Genomic DNA, 17,612 nt, shown 5'->3' on the forward strand with positions numbered 1-17,612 from the left:
CCAAAAGGCCTCACAGCTACCCGGGGCTCCCCAGGGCGGCCCAGGACATGGTTTATCTTTCCCTGCTTTTCTGCTACGCTTAAGTTTTGCCTCCTTCTGACTTCAGAGACAGGGGAACATGGTTTGCAGCCCCCTGGCATGGCAAGGTGTCTGTCCTGGGGATGAAGATACACAGATTCCAGTGCAAAGTCTGACAAAACAGTGTTCCTCCCCGCTACTCCCTGTATGTTAGAACTGTTTAATAAAGCAACCCCCAAAACAGCCAGGTTTTAACCTCCTAACCTCCTGAAAGTCACTTCTGTTACCAGCTCTAGCTTCCAGGCAAACACAACACCACAGCCAGGCCGGGTGAGGAGTGCTGGGCTCGGGTGGGAGAACCCCACCGCCTCAGGGAGCCCAGAGCCCCCCCGGCCCCTCACCCACGGGGCCGCGCGGGGCGAAGCGCACAACGGACCAGGGCCGCCGCTCCCACACGGGTCCCCGGCGCGACCGGGCTGTTCCCTCCGCTGCGGGCCGGGGTGCGTCGGCAGAGCCCGCGGCGGTGGCGGCCCCCCTGCCGCTGCGCGCCCCGCCGAGCTCGGCTGCCCGGAGCCTTCTCCCTTAAAAAAAAAAAACAACCCACGGAGGGGAGGGCCTGCTCCTTTTTCCCCCATCCGCCGTTTCCGGCTGCCATATTCCTCTTTTTCCCTCCCCGTGGGTTGCGTCCCCCCCGCCCCGCAGAAGGGGTGAGCGGGGGCGGGCGAGGCAGCAGCGCGCCGGATCCGCGGCGCTGCGCGATGCTGCCGCTGCTGCCGCCGCCGCTGCCGCTGCTGCCGCCGCCGCTGCCGGCGGCGCAGCCCTGAGCGCCCCGCTCGGCCCGGCCCGGCCCGCTGCGGACACCCAGCGCGGCGGCGGGGGACGGCGGCGGTGGCCGCGCCCCCGGCGCGGAGACAAAGCCGGGGCCGAGCGCTGGAGGCGAGCGGCGGGGCCGGCCCCGCTGCGCGCACAGGCGGGAGGTGAGCGGGGCGCAGCTCTGGGGCGGGCGGGGGATGCCCCACTATGGGTCCGGCGGGGGAAGCCTGGGGTCCGCCCGTGGGGTCCGGCGGGGGATGCCTGGGGTCCGCCCGTGGGGTCCGGCGGGGGATGCCTGGGGTCCGCCCGTGGGGTCCGGCGGGGCGGCAGGGGGATGCCCACAGTCGGGTGAGCCGGTTGTGGGTCCGGCCGGGGATGCTGGCAGTTTGGTAAGGTGGCTATGGGTCCAGCCGAGCCTGCCCAGGTTCCGGTGGGGCAGCTGTGGGTCCGGCAGCCGGGGATGCCTGCAGTCCAGTGAGCTGGCTATGGGCCCTGACAGATATGCTCACGGTCTGGCTATGGGTTTCGGTGGGGCAGCTATGGGTCCAGCAGCGGATGCACATGGTCTGGTGGGTCAGCTGTGGGTCTGGCTGGGGATGCTGCTGTCTAGCAGGGCAGATACGGGCCCAGCCGGGTATGCTGAGGGTCTATCCAGCAGGGCAGCTGTGGGGTCCAGCAGGGCAGCACCGCCTGCCTGCAACTCCCCTTTGTTGTGATCAGGGGCTGTGGGATACCCCCGGGAGCACAGGGCGGGGAGAGCCGGGCTGTATGTAGGCCAGAGTATGAAATATTCATCGCCCCCCTGCTTTGATGTCTCCTGATCCGCTTCCCTTGTCGTGTTTGCTCACCAGTAATTCTGGGGCTTGTGTCCAGCCCAGTGGGCCTGGAGACCTGTGTTTGGCCAAGCTCCTCGCTGTGCCCCTCACCGGGGCTGGCTGGCACCAGCCTGCTGGGGGGCTGCAGAGCCCTGGGTTGCCTGATTAAAGGCTTTATCCAGGCTGGAAGTTCCCCCATCGCAGCCTGGGCGATCCAACCCCCATGTGTGGCTGTGAGTGGTGGCACTGCCATGTCTCCACGGTCCCTGTCACAGCCCCTGGTGCCATGGAAGAGCATCATGGGTTTTGCCAAGCCACACTGGGGTTGGGATGGGCTTTTATCCCTGCTCGCTGCCTGGGGGGCCATGCAGGAGCTCGGGCAGGCTGTGCTGCGTCCTGGTGCTGTTTGGGACAGGCATGGGGGGCATCCTGCAGGGATTGGGCCCACTGCACAAGGCTGTGTGCGCTGGGGACAGGGGCTGGAGCGGGGGTGATGTCTTGTGGTGCTGACCCTGGCGCCGTCCTGTCTGGTGTCGAGAATCATCTCAGGGAGCTACACAGCCTCTGAAATGAGTAGGGCTCTGCCACATCTCCCTGTGTTTTGCTGGCCCTGCACAGCACACTCCTCCCCTGGCCCTTCCTCGCCTCAGCGGCTGCTGTGGTGTGCCAGGGCTCAGCCCCCTGGACTTGGGACCGGGAAGTGACTCTGGTCCTGGTCCTGGTCCCAATGCCGTCAAGCAGCAGTAAAGGTTGTAGGTGGCAGGGAGTGGGTTGTGCTACCCTGTGTGCGCCAGCGGCTCGCCTGTCCTCCTGGCTCCCCAGGAGCGATGCAAAGGAAGGGACATGATATGGCTGCTCGGTGCAACTGGGGTGTCCCCCAAGACAGGTCCCACCGCCCTGTGGCATTAGGAGCTGGGGGCAGTGGAGGGTGCAGAGCCTGGGGACAAGCTCCTGCCTGGGGCTGGCACTGCCTGTGCAGTGGGGAGAGGGACAGGACAGCATGTACCCAGTAGTGCCGTATGCAAATTGAGCTGTAGGAAGGTGGCAACAAAAGACTTGATTTTTCTTCCTCCTGCCCAGCTGGTGCTGCCCAGAGGAGGAGGTGTCCAGCAGGAGGGAGCTGGAGGGCTTTGTCGCTCTCCTCTCAGCTGAGGAGATACCCACTGCCAGCAGTGACTGGTGCATGGGTGGGAGAACCAAGTCATGACAAACCTCTCCCAAGGTCCAGCCGTTAATGGTGGGAAGCCATTCATCCCCTGCCAGGCACAGAGACACCCCCTGCCCCCAGCACCCAGCGGCTCAACATGCGCTCAGGCCCCCCATGCAGCATGTGTTGGTCAAACAAGGTGAGGGGCTGGCAGGGCTCTCTGGGGAGGCATGAGGATGGGGATGTGCAGGGGAACATCAGCAATCTTGCACTTTAAAGTAGTATCCTTTTTGTTATTTCCACTGTGGGGCTGCTCCTGATGCTTTTGCAGCTGGAGAGGCTGATCCTGGGCTGCCTGGTGCTAAGCCAGCTGTTCTGTGCCACTTCATGCTGGCTCAGGATCTGGCCCATAGTAAAACCTTGGTCATTCAGCATCTCCGAGAAAACCTTGGTCATTCAGTGTCTCCGAGGTGAGGCTCATGTGCTGGCTCCCTGGGGAGCCGCATTTCTGTAATCATTAGCCAGTTAGTGCTCATTTGTCAGAGAAGGGCACCTTTGCTTGAAAGATCGAGGGTTGGTTCCCGGTTCCAAGCTTTGACCTGGGAGCAGCAGGGCAGAGGCTTCTCCAAACACCTCACCTCCGTGGCTCTGCCCGAATGCAGCATGATTATTTTTTTTGGAGATGGCTTATTTATGGGCTGGCTCAGCAGCAGCTAAGGGAAGTCCAGTGTTCCCTGTCTCGATCGTTAGTGGCCTTGCAGTGCTCCCTGTGTGATGGAGATGCCCTAGTGATAGCTCTGTCCTTTAATGACTTTGTGCCACAGGAGGAGATGGACCGTGGGGCTCCCGTGCCTCCAAAATCCCATCCGCCTCTCCCTGCTGCTGGTGCCAGGATCATCACAAATCTAAAACTCCTATCTAATGAGACCTAAAGGACTTGGGCCATAATGTCTCGTTTTAACAACCAGCAAATATCTTGAAAGAGTCAAGGTAGGAGCGAGCAAACAGTCTGTGCCTCCTCCCAGCATGTCTAAGCAGGGGGAAAACCCCCAAGCATCACTGGGACAGAGCGCTGTGCTCTCGGCATCGCTGGGGGAAATTCGAAAGCCTATCTGAAGCACTATTGTTTCCTGTACTGTCTATTTTGCAGCTTGGTTTCCAACTTGTTCCTTTATCTCTCGGAACAATTTCCCATCTGAGCTCACTTCCACAGCACTCCACATTTCGCCCCAGAGCCCGCCTGGAGACACATTCAGTGCATATCCCATCGGCCATGGGAAATGGCCTTGGCAGACAGTGGCATGTCCCTGTGCTGCTCTGTGCAGGAGAGATCCCTTTAATCATAGAATCATAGAATCGTTTAGGTTGGAAAAGACCTTTAATCTGGTGCTCAGAGAGCAGCTCGGACCTCTGGATGGAAATAACCATCCTTGCATGGCTGTTCTGGGACAGGAGTGTGGATTGTTGCTGTTTCCAGTCCAAACTCCTCTTTTCAAGCGCCTGTAGATGCGGGTGGTGTGAACTACCTCCCCAGGGCTCACGTCTTGCTGTAGTTTCCGCCCATCAGCAAAAAATGCACAGTGTGTTGTGGGGCTATTTTAAAGCGGGCCTCAGAAAAATAGTAATGCCTTTGGTCCTTCATCTTGAAATGGGCAGCAAGCTGTGAGATAGTCCAGTATATTGTGTGCTTAGGAGGGGAAAAAAATAATATAATTAATTGGCTGAGCATGGATACATCAGTGTGGGCTGCAGTTGGTGCTCAGGTATACCCAGGCCCCCGACTTGGCCCCATGTTGGCACAGGCGACCTCAGTGCTGGCTGCAGCAGGAACCGGTGCTGCTTTGCACATGCCTCTGCACACACATGCTTTGAAAATAAACCCCTGAAACAGATTTCAGGAACAAATGTGGTTTGAACCTGGGCCAGGAACCAGGACCTGCAAATCTGCGTCTTGCACCGACTTCCCTTCAGGCTATGGATCTCCTGGCTGCCCTCGCTGCAGAGCGGGGAGGTGTTTGGGAGTGCTGGGGGCTGGCAGGGCTGCCATGGGGCATCAGCCACTGTCATTGATTTTAGTTCAACCTTAAAGAAATCTGCCCATGCCCCTTGGCTCCAGGTGGTCTTGGTGGAGATGCAGCATCTGAAATACCTGTAGGCTGGCATGCGGGATTGGTGGCCTTGTCTGGAAGAATTTGGGGAACAGAACCACCCGGGCATTTAAGGCAAAAATATAAGAAATGGGGCACGTGCGTAGTGAGCCTGCCCTTGCCTCGCAGCTGGGGAACCAGCAGAGGTTTGGGCAAGGTGTGCAGCCTGGCACATGTGGGCCCCCACACCAGGAGGGCACTGGGATGACTTTGGGGTCTGCAGCGAAGGGCAAGTGGGCTTTGCTGGGTCAGCGCCTCTGCCCACACATGATGCAGGGACCCTTGTGACTGGGGCTGTGCTGCACTTCCTTCCCCACGCTGCAAGTCTTGGAGGCCGGACCCAAGTTCCCAGCCCCATCCCATGCTTCTCACTCTTGTGACCATGAGGTTTTGGCCGGCCCTGAGCTGGATGGGCTGGATGGGTGGAGAAAACCTGACTGTGTGCTGCAAAAAAAGCTTCCACCTGGTGTGGCTGCTCCCATCCTTCCTGACCGTGTTTGGCAATCTTGGCCAGCAAAAACCGGGGCAATGAGGGTAAAAGCTCACTGCTGCATTGCCCCCTCCACCATGGGTGAGGTTAACAAGTCCAGCCTGTCCAGAGCCACATGCCCCCTTCCCATGCAGCATCCCCCTTCCCACACCATACCCCAGTTTGGGGGCAGTGTGACAGGGTTGGGTCGGTGCTAAATCGATCCTAAAAATGTCTCACCTTGGGGCACCCTTTATCAGGAATTTGGGGTTGGAGGTGCAGCACTGTGTCTGGGTTTCACTGCTCCACCTTGTTCCCCCACCTGGTAAGGAGCATTGCATACCTCAGTTTCTGCCAGGAGTGCCTGGGAAGCTGCCATCAGAGATTGGTGAGGCTTTACACTGAGTGCATGCCTCAGTTTCCCCCTCTCCTGTCCCTCCTTCACCAGCCCCAGCTGCACTGCCCTACACCATGCACACACCACGGGCAAGGCTCTTCATTAGGCAGGGCGAATATAATCTGATCTCCGTGAACCACCACCACTTTCCTCACCTGCTGCAGCCTCTCAGACGGTGTTTTCGAGGGCTTCCTCCCCAGACCATGGCCTGTCTGCGCATTGACTTCCCCAGCTGAAACCAGCCCTCGTGTCTTGGTGGGTTTTGCGGTGCCCCTGGGTTGCTGCCGATGCCAGCAGCAGCAGGGCCAGGCGGTGCCAGCCTGGGCTCAGGATGCTCCTGGGGCAGAAGTGTGCACTTGGTGACTTCTGCAAAAAAAAAAAAATATGAAAAGGCTGTCAGAGTCGCACTCTGCTCAGCTGGGCCCTTTCCTTCCCCTGCCCATTGGGCAAGCATTGGTGGGACCCTGCTGTGCCAAGGAAGGGATCAGAAAGCCTTGGCACGGCTGAGGGGGGAGCTGCCGGTGAGCACCCTGCTGCGCTGGACAGGGAGGGTGTCATGGGATGAGTTAGGGTGCATATGTCGCTGCAAGTCACTGCTACCAGGATGAGTTTCATGCTCCAACATCACTGACAGCTGAGTTTGGAAGTGTGTGGGGTGGAAAGGCCTAGGGTGCTGGGACCAGTGTGTGCGGCTGGGGCTGGGCAAGGAGAGCACCATTTGGGGGCAGCTGCAGGAAGCTGCCTGCCCACCCTGGCTGCCTGCACACGTGCACAGCTGTGTGTGGATGTGCATGCACGTGTGTGTACATACACTAATCTGAGCCCTTCTTTTTGCTTTGGAGATGGGGATAGCTCTTACGCTGTGGTCTGGCTGGGCTGTGCTGAAGCTGTCATGAGCCACAGGTGATGGAAAGCAGAGGAGGTGCCGTTCGTCCTTCTGTCCCTTCATGCCATCTCTGCAGGCTCTGCCTGAGGGTGGGGAGGGGGGCAGCTCCAGCTTGGGGTGGTTATTTTGGGTAGGAAGAGCAGCACGAATGAGGGCTGGAGAGGTGCCATGGGAGTGTGCAAGGTCCACGTGCAGCTCTTCCCTTGCCACTGGCTGATGTTGGCAGTTCAGGGCTGGTCCCATCCACCTCACCCATAGCCTGTCTCCGCTCCCCATCATCGCTGCAGCAAGCAGTGCAGGGCCCACAGGTGAGCAGAGCCTGGCTCTCCCCTCCAGCAGCGGCAGGGATAAAAGACACCAGCTCAGCGTTTTTCTTTGTTTTTCATCTGCTCGGGCTGTTTATAGGGAGCACTGTCTAGGGCTGCACCTCCTGGCTGGCTCGTCTCCTGGCGGCTCTGGCGGAGCTGCTGAGCATCCTGCTCACGCCAGAAGCAGCTGGGGAATCTGATGCAGCTTTTTGGGTATGGAAATGCTGTCCGGGACTGGCTCATCTTCTCCGTTTGCCCCTCAAGACCCTCCCTGGTTGCTTCCTCTGATGAATCCTGAGTGAGTTGCTTTGTTTTGGTGGTGCAGATGGGAGTGGCTGTGGTGACCAGCATCTCTCAGGGGCTCTGCCACCAGCAAAGTCCAGGCTTCCTGGGCATGCCTTGACGTGGGGTCTGACAGTGCCGAGACCAGAGCCACGGGCCTGGGCAGTGCCCACTGCTGCAGGACCTGCTCCCGGTCCCGTCCATGCCTGTGGAGGTGAAAGCGGGAGTTGAGTGTGCATTGCTGGAGGCTGGTCCTGATCACCCAGCCTTGACCTGCAGCTACCCTCTGCCCCCATACCATGTGTGTGTTAGGGCTGGTGGCCCCATGGTTCCCCGGAGCATGTGGCTTGTGTCAGGCAGATGCCCCAGAGTCCCAAAGTAACCCAGGAAAATAAGCCGATAATCAGCATAAATTTGCTGCATGAGATCCTGCTTATTCATTTGAAACTGTTCAGGGGTCTGCAAAGCGGGAAGTGTTGGAAATCAGTGATGGAAGACTCTTGGCCTTTGCTTGGCTGCTTCTTCATACCCTACTGTTGCAGTGAAACCTGGCACGTGTCCTGCCAAGTTCCTGTGGCTCCCAGCTGGCAGTGGGGTGATGCCTGGCCCCACAGGTTTTGTGTTGAGGATGTAAATACCCTCCCTGCATTTTCACATCTTTACCAGCAAGTGTTTTGAGTTCCTGTTCCGTGTCAGGAGGGTTGCTGGGAGGTTTCCTGCCATGGGGGTCCTGCAGGACCCCTTTGCAGGGCTGGTGGGGCTGCAGCTCTAGCCCTGGAGGGCCAGTGGAGCCCTAGGGAGCTCCTCTTCTTGCTGGACTGGATGGGCTGGTTTCTCTGAAAGTGGAAATGTTTTAGCAGTGACGCCAGTGTGACCAGGGGGTGGTTGTAACTTGCTCAGATCTGGAGCTTTTCTGCCTCCTGTGTGTTCCTTGCCCCCTTCCTCCTCCTGCCCCAGAGATTTGCTGCCTGCCTGCACTGCCGTCCTCACCTGGAGGTGGAATTGCTGGGGTGCTGTCAGGTGTGGCAGCCCTCGAGATGGGGCACGCGCAGGTGGCAGCACTGTTTTGGCCGGATCTGAGCCACCCATGAGTCACATTAGCCTCTTGCTGCTGCCTGCCCCTTCCCCAGGAGCCAGGCATGGGGCAGGCTAGGTGCTGTGCCACAGCCATTCCTGGGGAGCGCCTGGGGTAGATGTCCTCTTCCAGAAAGCAGAAGCAAACTCCGTTTCCTGGAGCCCAAGGCTGGCTGCACTGGGAGATATGCTGCAAAAATGAGGAACAGAAATCCTCCCTCCTCCTTGAGAAGCCAGCTCCTGTCACCCCCTCCAGCCAGGGCTGGTCCCTCATCCCGATGCTTTGCCTGGAGGAGGATGGGAACAGGGTTGATTTGGTGGGGCCATGGGAAACTGGGGAATTAGGTGGTGGGTGCTGGGAGCCTGTGGATGCCAGCATGCCTGGGGGCTAATATTAAAAATGTACATTTTGGGGGGCACTGAACCCCCTGTGCTGAGCTAGAGGGCTGTTTTGGCGAAGCATTGCCCTGTGGCTCCAGGCAGTCCTGATGGCCAGGAGCTCTGGCTCCTAGTGCCGGCCTGAATTGACATCGGCGCTTCCCGGCCCTGCAGGTGCTCCCGCCCTTGGAAGCATTTCCTTTCTGTTTCCTTCTCCTGGACTTGGCAGGAGAAGAGCATTGCCCTCATCACCTGTCTGGGAGAAGCCAGCTTCAGGTTAACACAGGGCAGAGGCTTTGTGTGCCTTTGGAAAGCGTTTGCTGGAATTGGTTGGGCAATTCCTGGCTTTGGCTGGTGTCTCAGTGGGCATGCTGGAAGAACAGGCTGAGTCGGGCTGGAAGGCACCGGTAGGCATCCCTGCTCCAACCCAGAGCAGTGCCAGTGAGGTCAGGCTGCACAGCACCCAGCCAGCTTTGAGCATCTCCTGCTGGAGATCCCAACACCTCTCAGCCCCTGTTCCTGTGCTGTGTTCACCTCATGGTGAAAAAGCTTATTTTTCCATCTCTAATTGCCAGGATGCCCTTGCAGTGCAGAAAGGGATGGGGAATGCATGCTGTCTGGGAAGCGAGGTGCTCCTCTCTCCCCTGCGGCTCCCCTATCCTCTGTATGTGCAAGCAACAGACTTGAGCTGGGGTTGCAGGATCCGTGTGCTTGTTCTCTGTCCCAAAGTTCTCCTGAAGCACTCATGCAGGGGGGACAGCTGGGGCTCCAGGAGCCTTCGATTGACTTGCGTTTCCTCCCTGACCCGAAACACTTTCTAGCAGCGCGCTGAACCCAGGGGGTCTCCTTTGGACCAGGGCACGGGGCTGGCAGAGCTGTGGGAGCCCTGATTTTGGGGGTGGCTTTGTTGCTGCACAGGGGTGGAAAGGGGTCATAGGGCACACATGCTCTGTCGGTGCAGCAGTGGCTCCCCATGCAGGCCTTTGCAAGGGGCTGCAGCTCCCAGCACCCACCACACAGCATGGCTCTGTGTATGATGCCGGGGAGTGGTGTGCCAGGAGCTCCTGCAAGCTTCGCTTGGTAGCATGCTGGTCAGGAAAAGTGGCTGCCAGCTCCCTCCAGAGCCCTCCACGCTGTTCGGCAGTGTACGTTAAACGTACTCGCTGCCTCGGAGGAAGTTTTGAGTGTGCAAAGCCTTCCCAGCTCCCGGCAATCTGGTGCGTGGGGCTGTGGATGAGCGCTGCAGTGGGTTAGTCCAGGCTGCCTGCATCTGCATGCCGGGGAATCTGAAGGCGTGGCCCTGTCAGTACCCAGGTCTGCTGCAGTGTGGTGATGGGGATGTGACATGGTGTGGCAATGGCCACCTTCCCTTCTCCCATCCCATGGGGCACAAAAAGGCTTAAAACAGACTGCTTGGTGGTTTGGCGTCCACAAGCGCAACTTGCCACACATCCCACTTGCTCCGGGCAGCCGCTTGCATTATTTTGGGGAGATAAGGCCGACAACTTTTTCTTGCCAGCCTTATGCAAAACAATGCTTATGGGGGGCCCACTGCTGGGCTTCCCCTGCCCTCACCCAGCTTCACCCAGCTGCAGGGTGCTGTGGGGATAGAAGGGGGCACAGCAGCTGTGTGTAGCTGCTGGTGTTGGCAGAGCCGCTACCCATCGCCCTGGCAAGCCAAAAACTGCCTGTCAAGGGGCCAGCCCCGCAACGTTGTGGAGAGCTCAAGCTCCCTGCACGGTTCCCTGTGTGTGTGCTCGGTGCTTCCCAGTTTCTTGACCAGATAAACATCCAGAACCTGCTTTTGTGCTTCTTCTGGGGTTTGTTTTCGTCTTTTAAACTCCCTGTTTTGACAGGTCTTTTCAGAGGCATTTTGCATCGCTCCCGACAGTGACTCTGCCCCGTGCTTGGGAGGGTCAATTTGGATGGTTGATTTAATTATCCTTTCCCCTGTTGTGACCCACTAGCCTCTGCTAGCATGGGCTGTGGAGCTTTAATTAAGATGGTTTTAAATTTAACAGGAGTTGACAGGGTTGGATGGGAGGGGCTGGGACTTATGTATGTGGGGAGTGTGTAGCCGGGCCCCCATGTAGCAGCTTATGCAGCTGCCCTCCCCTCTCCTCCACCAGTGATTCCTTTCATCTGGGAGAGTTTTCCATCAGCTAGGGGGAGCCAGGGGAGGGCTGGGGTGCCTTAACTCAGGTGCCTTTGACATGCAGTTGCTGGGCAAAGCGGGAGTCCAGGATGGGCATTGGGGGCACCTACCCATGGAAGTGGCTCCCCTGGTCCCCAAATTGGAGCTGGGAGATGAAGTGAGCATCTCTCCTTTTGTTTTAGGAATCAGTGCAGGTGAGAAACGAGTGTCCTTGCAGAGGAGAAGGGCTGGAGGCGTGACCCAGGTGTGTCTTCGTGGGGTCAGCCACATGGGGTCAGCCACATGGGGAGAGGATCTGCAGCATGAAATCCTGGTTTATGGGGCTGGGGGAGCAGCTCCCCCTTTTTCATCAGCCCTTGGGACTCACTGCAGCGGGGCTGGTCCCAGGCTGGCAGAGATGTGCCTCTGTGTTCCCCTTCTTGTACCGAGCAAAACCCGATGGCACTGGACAGGGTCCAGGAATCGCTTTCTCTGTGGGGGACTTGTTGACCTGCCGTATTCAGGTGGCAGGAGGGGCTGGTGGGCTGAGCCGGGCAGCGAGGCTTTCCCCAAAGCACCAGGGGCTGTGCTGCTGTTCAGTGGCCCCCAGCCCTGGGAAAAGGCAAGACTTCAGTAGCATCCCCTGGGACCAAGGGGGAAACTGCTGCGCGTGCATGTCTAGGACTGCGTTTCCTACCAAAATCCAGGGAGGGAGCAGGGGATGATTCAGGGAGGGGGACAGGGTGTTGGGCTGTTTGGGTACCACCCTCGCAGTGGTTACGGCAGCGCCGGCTGAGCAGCAATTCATGGCCCCTGGCAGGGAGGCCTCCGGTTCCCTGCGGCGCTGACCCCGCTGCCTGGGCACCGCGGTCACGGGGCAGCGCTGCCGCCTCCCTGTGCTGCAGGGGGGCACAGGGGACGCCGAGGTGCACTTTGGCTCTTGCTTGCCTGCCTGCCTGCCTCCAGCTGGGGATCTCTGTTTTTAATGGCACACCTCATAGGAGGCTTCTGTTTGTCCTGCATGAATCCGCCCCGGCTGGACCCCGGTCCTGCAGGGAGGGGGTCAGTTGTGTGCAAAGGGGGGTGGAGCGGGTCAGGGTGGGTTTGGGATCGCTGCTCTCTGCTTCAGTCCCCAGTGCCTGCTGCCGTGGGCTGCAAGGCTGCTTTGTCTCGCCTGCCATGCCGCATGCTTCATTTTTCAGTCTGGCGTGAGGCAGGTGCTGTTATTAATCTCGCCGCGGCTTTGCAAGCCGGGGACGTGGCTCAGCTCCCTCCGGCAGCGGGTGAGCTCTGGCCCCTCGCACCTGTCTCCCCAGCACCCGCCCCATCCCATCTGCCGGCGGTGCCGCTCGCCACCCACCCGGCTCCTTAGCAGCCCCAAGGACAGACCCTGTTTTGCCGGAGACGTCTCCCTCCCCAAGGCTCCGTGTCTGCTGTTGGGCCCCAGCCTGTCGCGGCATTTCCCAAGGTTTCTGCTTCTGCCTTGCAAAAGCCGTACTGCTGTGTTTTGTCTGCTCCCAATCAGTGTCTTTTGTTAGTGTCTTTCAAAAGAAGATAAGATCGCTTCCCCCTCTGCCACCAGCCCTGCTATCAGCCTAGCGTTACCACGGCCATTGAGCGATCCGGGTGCAGCAGAAAACAGCCAGAGCAGGACCTGCCAGAGAAGCGGTTCCCCTCGCTGTTTTCTTTCCAAGAGCATCTCTGCCATGGGGAGGTAGGGTAGAGGATCCAGCCTTTTCCTGCATCCCAACTTGCCAGTTAATCTGGGGGGCAGGGAGAATCCCTGGGGATGCGGGTGTCAGAGGAGCAGGGATGCTGGGCAGGTCAGGCAGCATTTCCAGTGCCGGTGGGGGAGGACGGGGACGCCGCTGTCTTGCGTGCCGTGATCCAATCCGAGCTGAGTTGTGCAGCTGAGTTTGCTTCATTTTTAATTGCTTTTGGAGAGGGGAGGGCAGGGGTGGCCTCTTGCTGTGGTGCTCTCCTTGCTGCAGCCTCTGCCCCAGGCAGGGTGTGCAGCTGGGCTCAGCCCTGGCACCCTCCCCTCTGGCTGCAGCTCAGCCCAGCCGCAGCCTCGGGGGGGACTGGGGAACCGGGCAGATCCCAAATGCAGAACCCAGCAGCACATGAGGATGGCACTGCTGGTGGGTGCCTGAGCCCAGTCATGGGCATGTCAGTGATGTACTGGCTGGGATTGCAGCCCTGCTATGGAGCCAACAGCAGGGCTGTGCCAGGCTGCTGCTGGAGCAGCCACTTTCAGCCACCAAATACCCAAACCTGGGAACATGAGGGATGTAAGTGCATCCATCTGCCTGGCAGCTGCATGGGGACCTGTCCCTTCCACTTCAGAGGACCTTGCACCTCACCGCCCCAGTGCATGGCTGACCCCAGGCTGAGGTGTACTTGGGTTTCCCTGGTGGCTTTTTTGGTCCTGTTTTGTCTAAACACAGCCATGGCCTCACAGTGTGTGCCCGGGAGCCCAAGTGGCACAGCATGCACAGGCAGCAGGGACAGGGGCACCACATGCTTACGCAGCACAGCGTTATTTGTATGTGCTGCAGCCTGGAGTTGAAACTGCACCTTCCCCCACCTTCCATCCCGCTGTGCAATTATTGCCAGCAAATATTAGTCAAGTACAAATTACAAACCATTCAAAGTCTTAAAGATCTGTCAATCAGCTGCTGCTTATTATCCTAATCAAATGCACTAAAAATAGTGACAAAACTTATTAGCAGGGGGAAGAGGAGGCCATCAAAATAAACCTGCAGTGTGGTACATCCTCTGCCTGGCAGCGCTGCCCCAGGCACCTAACCAGCGAGAGGGATGCAGGCAGCTGTCCAGTGTTATACTGATCCCGCTGAGGTTTGCTTGGTGGTTTCCACCACCATTATGCTGTGGTGTTTGCAACATAACAAGCCCGGTGTGTGTGCTGTGGGGCAGCATGCTGTGATCTGGGTAATTCACAGGCTGAGTGGGTTGCGGCAGCGGGGGCAGAGGAGGCAGTGATGGCAGCTGGTAGAGCTGGGGGAGCAGCAACTCCTCCTTTGCTGCCATCTCAGTGCAAGCCCTCCCTTTGCTATGCCTTGGTGGCCGAGGGCATAAAGGCAAGAGGCTGTGGCTGGGCACCCTTCCAGGCTTGCTCTCAGCAGGGTGAGAAGACTGTGCAGCAAAAACCTGCTTGCGCCCCATCCCCATCCACCTGGGATGTTCCCCCTGGATGAGACCTGGGCTCCAGCTGGGACAGGAGCCTGTTGTGATGCTGCTCAGGGCTGTGAAGCTGGGGGTGCTGCGGGGGCCGAATCCCCTCCATGCCAGGCAAGCTGGAGCCCCTCAGGGGCAGCTGAAGCCTCTGTCTGGCACTGGGTGAGCAGGGCTGGCTGGAGAGGGATTTCTTTTTCAGTATGAGAGGGGGAAAAGGGGCAATTCCTGCAGGATGTGGGGGCTGGAAGGGGATGGCAGAGCCAGACAAGGTGACTACCCTGGCTCTGCAGGGCCCTGCCTTGCTCTGCTTTCAGCCCAGAGCTCTGCCCTGAGCCACTGCTGCTGACAAGTGTCCCCCCCATCACACACACTTGCAGCAGGAAACTGTCCCTTTTGAAAAATTTGGCCAAAATGTGTTTTTCTGGCTGAGTTAGGGCTTGAGCAGCATGAGGTGCTCCCAGAGCTTGTGCTTGGTTCATGCCATAGCATCTGTCTGTGCTGTTGGGGATGGAGGAGGTGACTCTCATCCCTGGGGACAAGGTCCTCAGTTGGTGGCTGACCCTCCCTGCCACTGGTCCTAGCTGCCTGGAGATGGAGCAAGTGGGGCTGGGAATGCTGGTGTGTCCGGAGGAACCAGCTTTGCTTCTCTCCCAAAAAATCCTCAGCGGGCTGGGGGTGCCTGCACTCCCCTCTCGCACCGGCGCATCGCTCAGGGCAGCTCCAGCTGCTTCCTCTCCTGTCCCCGGGTGGGTTTGATGAAGTGGAGCAGAGAATCGTCCGTCCCCTCTTCACACATGAGAGATCAGAGCGAATGGGTGTGAGCTGCTGGCCCTGCGCTGGAGGGATGGCAAGGAGGAGGAGGAAGGCAGTGGCAGCCCTGGGTGCCAGACCATGGCGCAAGGGGAGATGGTGGCGGTGGCTGCTGTGGGTGCTGATATCCCCTCTGTCTCGCAGGCTGTGGCGGGAGCTGAGCTGACTTTGCTGGTGGCCCCTCCCCACCCCGCGGCAAGGCTGTAGCCAGAAAGCACCGGTAAGGCATCTCCAACGGCCCTGGGGAGGGGGCACCAGGCTGCTTTGCTGAATTAACCCACGTGGGAAACAGGAAACCCTCTTGACCCCCTGGGGGGGCTCAGATCTGGGGTACCGGGTGCTCTGCAACAGCCGGATTTGGCCCTTGAGCATCCATGGGTGGGTAGGGTGCTGGGTGTAAGAGCAAAAGGCAGAACCCTCCATTTGTCCTTCCCATCCCTTGATGCTCCCTGTGGTGTGGCCAGCCTGTGGGGGCAGAGCTGAGGCCTCACAACTCAGCACCATGGTGGCTTGCGATTTGCCACTGGCACTGACCCCCCAGAGTGGAAACCAGGGGAGTTCCTGCAGGCTGCAACGTGCCCGGGGTGCTAATCGCCGCTGCAGGAAAGCTGCCTCTGTACACTGCCTCGCATCAGTCAGAGACGAGTGCCAGGAATGTTGGCCGCGGTCCAGCCCGCCACCGCTGCACAAGCCTTGGGAGGGGAAGCCCTGCCGAAAGCTGAGGCACTGGCCAGGATGGGGAGTGGTGCTGAGCCCCCCCATCCCAGCACTGTTGGCTGCAAAAAGCATGGGAGCAGGGAAATATCCCGCTGGGCATCAGCTGGGCTGCCCTGGCTGGACGCTGGCAGCTCTGTGTGTGCCTGCAGCCTGTTACATGTAGAAATACCGTACATTAGACATAAATACAGCATAGCTGCTGGCGGTGGGTATATTTTGCAATCTGGCCACTGTGATGCTGTCCCACAGCTCCCAGTGATGCTGCTGGGGTGTGCTGGGAGCCACCGTGGCGGGGTGGTGGGTTCACCCACTTCCTTCTCTGCCCCTTAGCTCTGGTGGGGCTTTGTCACTGCCAGCTCTGCTGGAGGCAGGTGGGTCTCTCCCTGCCAGCAGGGCTGGTGCGTGGTCCCTCTTTCCCCGGGGACCTGAGTGCACAGCACATTCCTGCCATCATTAATAACTCCTCTGCCAGGCTCTTGCACAACCCCCTTCATCCTCCTAGGGGAATTTGCACCCTTTCCTCACCAGCTGCCAAGGCAGTGATGTGGGGGCTGCAGGGGATTTCTCAGACCACCCTCTCCTCACTGGGGGCGGGTGGGGAACGTCCCCCCTGGGGTGGCTGCAGGGCTAAAGCCGCACGGTCACGTTAGCTGAGTTACCTGGGTCTCTGAGTGGGGATGGTACGAGGCTGCCAGTCCCTCTGGGTATGTTTTGGGGTTGTCATCTTATGTTTTGCACTAGCTAAATTGAAATTAGTGTGTGCAGGTGTTTAGGTGCAAAGGTTTTTGCAACAGGAGAGTTTGGAGTGGGGCTTGCTGCTCTGCAGCCCCTTCCCCAGATGACAGCAGGCTTGTGCCTCCTCCTCATCCTCCACTCCCATCTTTGGCTCCTGCAGCCAAAGCCCCAGTGGCTGGATTGTGCCCCATCAGAACAGCACATCCTGGTGAGCAGCACAGTCCCAGCACAGCCCTTGCCAAGGAGGGTTAGCACCCAGTTGCAAGCTGGGAGCTTGTGATGCGTGTTGGAGAGCCCTCCCTCCCCAAAACCACTGCACAAGGAGGGATGAACTTGTGGTCCCAGGCCGGGACCCACCTGGAAGATGCATGTCCTGTGCCCGTGGGCTAATGGATGTGAAGGCGAGGACCCCCGGTGCTTTGGGGACATTGGGGAAGTGCCTGGGGGATACACTCTCCCCTTCTTGTGCTCTGCTCCTGGCTAATCTCTAGGCATATTAACTATTTTCTACTCTGATTTTTCTCAGCGCACTGATAAATCAGTTGCCAACCCAGGCTGGCAGCCCCGCGGGGTGCGCTCAGGGGACGCTTGTATTCCCAAAGTGCTGCTAAATCCGCCGCCCTGGCCGGGGTGTTTTCCTGCCTGGGGAAGTGCTGCTTCCAGGGGAAACTCTGAGCAGCTGTGCCCCTTGCTCACAGTCGCGTGGGCAGTCACAAGCCGTGTGGTCACAGCACCGCCGTGCCCTCGCTTTCCTCCCCGCACTGCCGCTGCCATCCCGGGAGCACCAGTGGGTGCCGGAGCCCCGGGTGGAGGTGAGCAAAGGGCTGACCGGGGGGACGGGGAGGTTTGATTTCCTTACCGGTGGGGGCTTTTCCTTGTCATTTCTAAGGTCCTGCTTTCCCCCAAGTTCTGCTTTAGCATCTTCTGCACCAGGCTTTTAAAAGCGCATTTATTTATGTGACAGACCCCTCCTCTTCACCACAGGCTCTGCTTCTGGATTGCTGTCGGTGACAATTTGCAAGCGCAAAGCTTATATTTGACCTTCCTATGCTCTGAGGCCCCCAAAGCCCAGCACAGATATGCGTGGACAGAGTCCCCTGGCACGTAGAGGCATCGGTCCTTCCTCATTGCCTGCACATGTAGGAGGAAGGACAGCTCCACTCCCTGCTGGAGTGGCTGCTGTAGCCGTACCCAACCCAAAAAATCAATTTATTCTGATTCCCAAACCCTGGCAGGGTCTGATCCCACTGGCAGGGTTGCAGCTGAAGCAAACCTGCGTGGAAG

The sequence above is a fragment of the Pelecanus crispus genome, chromosome 14 (assembly GCF_030463565.1).
Source record: "Pelecanus crispus isolate bPelCri1 chromosome 14, bPelCri1.pri, whole genome shotgun sequence".
In the NCBI taxonomy this organism is placed as follows: domain Eukaryota; kingdom Metazoa; phylum Chordata; class Aves; order Pelecaniformes; family Pelecanidae; genus Pelecanus; species Pelecanus crispus.